Source organism: Pelodiscus sinensis, chromosome 3, assembly GCF_049634645.1.
Source record: "Pelodiscus sinensis isolate JC-2024 chromosome 3, ASM4963464v1, whole genome shotgun sequence".
NCBI lineage: Eukaryota > Metazoa > Chordata > Testudines > Trionychidae > Pelodiscus > Pelodiscus sinensis.
In genome coordinates this window covers 77,044,031-77,050,030 of record NC_134713.1, presented here as the reverse complement: position 1 = coordinate 77,050,030, position 6,000 = coordinate 77,044,031, and positions in this window count along the sequence as shown.

Here is a 6,000-nt window from a genome sequence, read left to right as displayed (position 1 = left end):
GACCCACAGAAAAATCAGTTGGGGCAGAGCTGCATACAAGTAAGAAGCAAAACAAACACCTCATTGATGTGGCCCCTGACTGAGAAGGAGAAAGACACTCCTCACATTCCCCTCCCATACCAGAACCTAGGAGGGCTTAGGTTAGTAGATTTGTGTGCTCCAGTCCTCTGGTGGGGCAGCAGGGGGACTGAAATGTCAGTGCATGCTGTCTAATGCTGCGGGGGAGGGGCGGGGATTGAGCCTCAGGGACCAGATCCAGGCAAGCTGTGGGCCACAGGTTCCCCACCTTTGCTATAAAGCATTGGACAGCTTAGTAGCAGCTATTACATTACTACATTCTGGGCTTCCCCTCTCCACCCCTGGGAGTGATTTGCGTAAGTTTCACATCTGTCCAAAATGCTGGGTGCACTTGCAAGACATTGCTCAAGATTGATGCTTCAGATGCTGAATCCATAAAATGTTGCCACTTAAATCAGTTGCTTCCTTTCCTACTAGTTGCACATGTAGATCACTAGATTGTTCTAGTCATTTTTAATATTGAATGCATATGTCTAGCACCTGTTTTTTAAGTGGGGGTCAGTTGAAATCCGTAAGTTTACTACACTGAATAGGAGTTCAACTAAAATTATTACTCTAAGCTGCTTTAAGACTGTTTTACTGCAATGCTAATACTTAAGGGCTGTGTCTAGACTGGTAAGTTTTCCTGCAAAAGCAGCTGCTTTTGTGGAAAAACTGGCCAGCTGTCTACACTCGCCGCTTGTATTTCCGCAAGAATACTGACGATCTCATGTAAGAAATCAGTGCTTCTTGCGGAAATACTATGCTGCTCCCATTCAGGCAAAAGTCCCTTTTGCGCAAAGCCTTTGCACAAAAGGGCCAGTGTAGACAGCGCAGATTTGGGCAAAAAAGCCCCGATCGCGAAAATGGATTGGCGCGTGTCTAGATTGGCACGGACACTTTTCTGCAAAAAGTGCTTTTGCGGAAAACCATCCGTGGCAATCTAGACGCTTTTTTCCGCAAATGCTTTTAACGGAAAACTTTTCCGTTAAAATCATTTGCGGAAAATCATGCCAGTCTAGACGTAGCCAAGATATATTTTTGCTGCACAAGCCAAAAGGGTTGTTCATAGGTAAGCATGCTGAGGGACTTTTAGATATTTAGTGTCCAACTGAGGGATCTTTAAGGAGCTGTTGAAAGCTGTCTTGTTCTCATCACTGCACAAGTCTTCCTAAAGCTTTTGTAGCTCTAGCAGGCAAGCCTATTAAAGCAGAGCCTCTATAGTCTGCCTTAATTACCTTCTTATTTTGGGTATATGGCTGCTTTATCTGTGGAAGGACATTGAGATAGAATTGATGTATTTGGCTTGTCTGAACCCAGAACAAAGGTCTGGAGACTTGTGCTGAAACAAAAAAGCAGATGCAAAGTGACCCATATGAACTCAATGAAAAGCTGAGTCTCTACTCCTTTTATTCCAGCCCTCAGGTGCTTTAATTCCCTTCTACTCTCACATCGGGGACCTTCCAAGGCCACTACCCCTTTCCCAAAGGATGAGGGTTGGACTCATCTTCAGAGAAGGACCTTGGTGTACTTCCATTTAAAGCCTATCTGTAGATGAAGAGCCTGGCCACCTATCATACCCAGAAGGATGGAATTTCTCTCTGCTATATAATCCCAAATATACCCATGGGAAAAGTCAGTCCTCACTCTACATCTTCTGGCGCAGGTCTACTGTGGTTTGTCTAACAGCATGGTAGCTGAATCCCTTTTCCTATGATTGAGAGGGTGGGGAAGAAATAGTGAAGGTGACTGAGCTTGAGTTTTGCCTAAACTTACTGTCTTACCAAGGTGACTAGAAGCACCAACTGCTTTACCAAGGTGACTGCAACAGCTACCTGCCCTGTAATTTGAGAAGTTATATAAGGAAGCACTGCCCTAATAGTGGGGTTAATATGTCTTGGGCTCTATAGCCTTCAGCACTGCCTCACCTTTGCATTTTCTCTGCTAGCAGCTACACCATTCGTAAGGCAAGTCACTTCCTTCTGTGGACACTGCCACTTCTCCCAGGCTAAGTCTACACTTGCGTCTTCTTGTGCAAGAGATATGCAAATATGTGGAATATTGCCGAGCCTCATTTGCATGCCTCATGAGCTGCCATTTTTACAGAAGAGGCTCTTGTGCCAGAAGGAGCTGTCTACACTGCCCCTTCTTGCACAAGAACCCTCTTGCGCAATGCCGCTATGCTGATTATTTTCAGGAAGTGCCTTTGTAGCCAAGAAGCTAATGGCATAGTGGGTTCATTAGGAGGAGCATTGCCAGCAGATCTAGAGACGTTGTTCCCCTTTATTCGGCACTCGTGAGACTACATCTGGAGTATTGTGTCCAATTCTGGGCTCCCCACCACAGAAAGGATGTGGCCGCATTGGAGAGGGTCCAGCGGAAAGCAACCAAAATGATTGGAGGCTGGAGCACATGACCTGCGAGGACAGGCTGAGGGATTATTTAGTCTGCAGAAGAGAAGAGTGAGGGGGAATTTGATAGCAGCCTTCAATTTCCTGAAGGGAGGTTCCAAATAAACTGTTCTCAGTAGTGACGGATGGCAGAACAAGGAGCAATGGTCTCAAGTTACAGTGGGGAAGGTCTAGGTTGGATATTAGGAAAAACTATTTCACTAGGAGGATGGTGAAGCACTGGAATGGGTTACATAAGGAGGTGGTGGAATCTCCATCCCTTGAGGTTTTTAAGTCCCAACTTGACAAAGCCCTGGCTGGGGTGATTTAATTAGGGTTGGTCCTGTTTTGGGCATGAGGCTAGACTTGATGACCTCCTGAGGTCTCTTCCAGCCCTGGGATTCTATGAATTGAAGAGGGGGAAGTGCAAAGAAGCCATTGAGAGGAAGGAATGACACATTCCTTACGTGCACCAAGACTTAGCAATTAACTACATTTTATGTACAAAAATAACCGGGGTACATTTCTTTCCTTTATAATTGCCTTATCAATAGTATTGCACAGATTTATGTGAGAATTGGATTTGTCCATTAAATATGTTTAGATGTCAAATCTGGTGAGTTGCTGACATACAGTTATGCAAACATACAGTTATGTGGCATTAACATTGCAATTAGCAAGTGAGACATTTGCCATCTTAAAATAAGATATTTGGGGAGAATTATCACTGATTTTTCTCAGTTGACCATAATATTTTTACAAACAAGGGTCCCAGGAGGAACTCTAGTGAAAGCTGACTGGGTTTGGGTAAGCTCCTGCTGTGCTCTTTTGGGTTTGAACTCTGGTACTCTTGTTTCTTTTCAAAGGGGAATTGTTTGCTGCTTTCCTCTAAAAGGGTTAATATGCACAAGATGACTGAAACTACTTTTCATGCATACTATTTAGATGCTTCTTACAAATTAGGGGCTATGACTTTCTGAATATTTACCTTAAAAAGGGACTTGTGTGCGAGTGCCTACTCAATTTTCTATTACAGAATTACTTTAAAAGGTGATTTAGAAGTTTACCTATTTTTCTCCAATACTATGAAACTAATTCAGTAAACTAAGGTGTAGGTGCTTTATTATTTAAATAGTACATAGAAGACTTTGTAAATTCCATTATAGGTTTTTCAAAAACCTTCATTTTACATTAGTTACAGTTGCTCCGATCAATAAATTATACCATAAAAAATAGGAAATGCAAAGTCAAAGATGCTCGTTAGAAAATGCTAGCATGCATGTTGCCCAGGCAACCTTACTTCTCTGCCTCTTCCCCCACCACCACCACATACCGTATTTGTATTCATTATGACACAGTCTTTAATTACATGATCCCATATCTTTTACAAAGAAATCATGGTTCAGTCAGTTCATGGGCTCAGTCTGAAGATGAATCAAGATTTTGTAGTGAAGGCTATTGTATGTAAGATTCTTGTGTCATTTTTTGAAAATATTCAAACACTTGTAGTGAATGAGATGGATAGTAGGAAGGAAAAAGGGTGGTATTGTGGTTAGAGCACTTAAATGCCACCCTAGAAACTTGGATTCTATCTCTGCCCCTGAGTTCCTTTGCGACACACCATATGTTTCACAGGTAGTCACTTTTGCATGTAGTTAAAGGATTATTGTAATGCATACTCGGCATGGAACCAAATTAAGGTTGCGTATAAGCAACATTCATTCTGGCATTTCCAAATCTGGTGGTGCTTAACATTGGAACCAAATTTTAACTTTTTAAAATTCTCACTTTTTATTTTCTACATTTATGGTTTAGTTTATGGATAAGAGAAGTCTTAAAGCACATTTTAAAAACTTGCAATTCCAAAATGGTGGATCCTGCTAGCCTGCCAAGAAGCCTGGCTTCTCTGTATTTCCCTAATGACAAAGACTGTAGACATGGAAAGTCTCAATATCCCCAAACAGAAGAGGATTAGTCTCGTACACTTTCATTTGGCTGCCTTGGAAAGGCTGGCATGCAAAAAACAGACTGACCATCTGGGATATTGATACCAATATTGTTTATGTAAATGTCTACATTACATTCTAATGTAAACTTGTCTTAATTAAATACTATGGCCACAATGCCTTTCCTTCATAGAATTATAGAAGGTAAGGCTTAGAAGAGACCTCAGGAGGTCATCTCAATCAGCCCTCCACTTAAAGCAGGGCCAACCCCAACTAAATCGTCTCAGCCCCAGGGCTTTGTTAATCCTAGTCTTAAAAACCTCTAAGGATAGATTCACTTCTGCCTTTCATCCTTTCCTGTTCCTACTGTCAATTTCTTTCTTTCCCTACGGGAGTTACATGCTCTCATCTTTGGACTGATATAATTGCACACCTAAAAAGAGTAATTTTAATTGGGAAAAAAGTATTCTTCCCTCCCATCTCACCAACAGTGCCTTGTTAGCTGCATCGCTGGTTAACTAATAACAATCATTTTAACAAAGAAACATAACAATTGCCCAGCTAGCTTATACCTATGATCCATCAAGTCCAGAACTCTGTCTCTAAAAGGGGTCTGTACCAGCTGCTTCAGAAACCTTGTAGTTGATGGATATATCTGAAGAATATTTCTGTTTTCTGATAAGCAGTGTACAGTTTTACCTGTAGGAAACTAATCCAGAAACTGAGGGGGAGAAATGAAAAAACAAAAACAAAGGATCATTTAAATTCAATATATTTTTATTCTTTGTAAATACAATGAGTACAACTTTTTAACTTCACAAATCAGTTAATCCACTTTGTACAAGAAAAGTTTTACTCATTCTATGATAGTCCAAGTGCTGATTTTTCTCAGTGCTAGTTCCTAAACAAATCAAAATTTGAAAAGTACAGCAGCTATCTTTAAATGTTTTTTCTACATTTTTCGTAAGTATAGTCATATCAAATAAGCAGCTTATAATGTGTGTGTGAGAGAGAAATCAAAGCTGTAATTAAAACCTGGAGTTTTCTTTTTAAAAAAAGGCATTGGACAGTCTTGGAGACTATTAGCATTGTATCAATTGACCATCTTTATTTCTTCATAATTAAGTTCTTTCCGCTTTTTTAAAAAGTTATTTCATCTTTCTGTACACCTCATTGACAAAGAGTTTGGCCACCATTGCCTTTGGTTTCAGCACTATGTCAATGGGACAGCGATCGGCTCACTGAATCAATCATCCATTTTATTTGGTTTTGCTGTTTTAGTCTTTCTTACTTGCTGTATATTTGTTTGTGTTCTATGTAAAGCTCTTCCGTCTTTTGAGATGTTAACCACATTGAAATTCCGGTGATATTTGCATTAAAGTTCACCAGTTTATTTTACAGGGAGGCCTAGCCTGTTTAATCCAAAATGTAACTGTCAGCATATGCTACTTTTAAAATCAGTTCCGAAGGCCACTTTATGATGTATTACAACAGAAGCAGAGTTTTGGTAACCTGGATTTAAATGTTGTCTATAACATTATGAATATATTCACCAACATAAGCTACTTTTAAACAGATCTAAGGGCACCTCGACACATTATAACAAC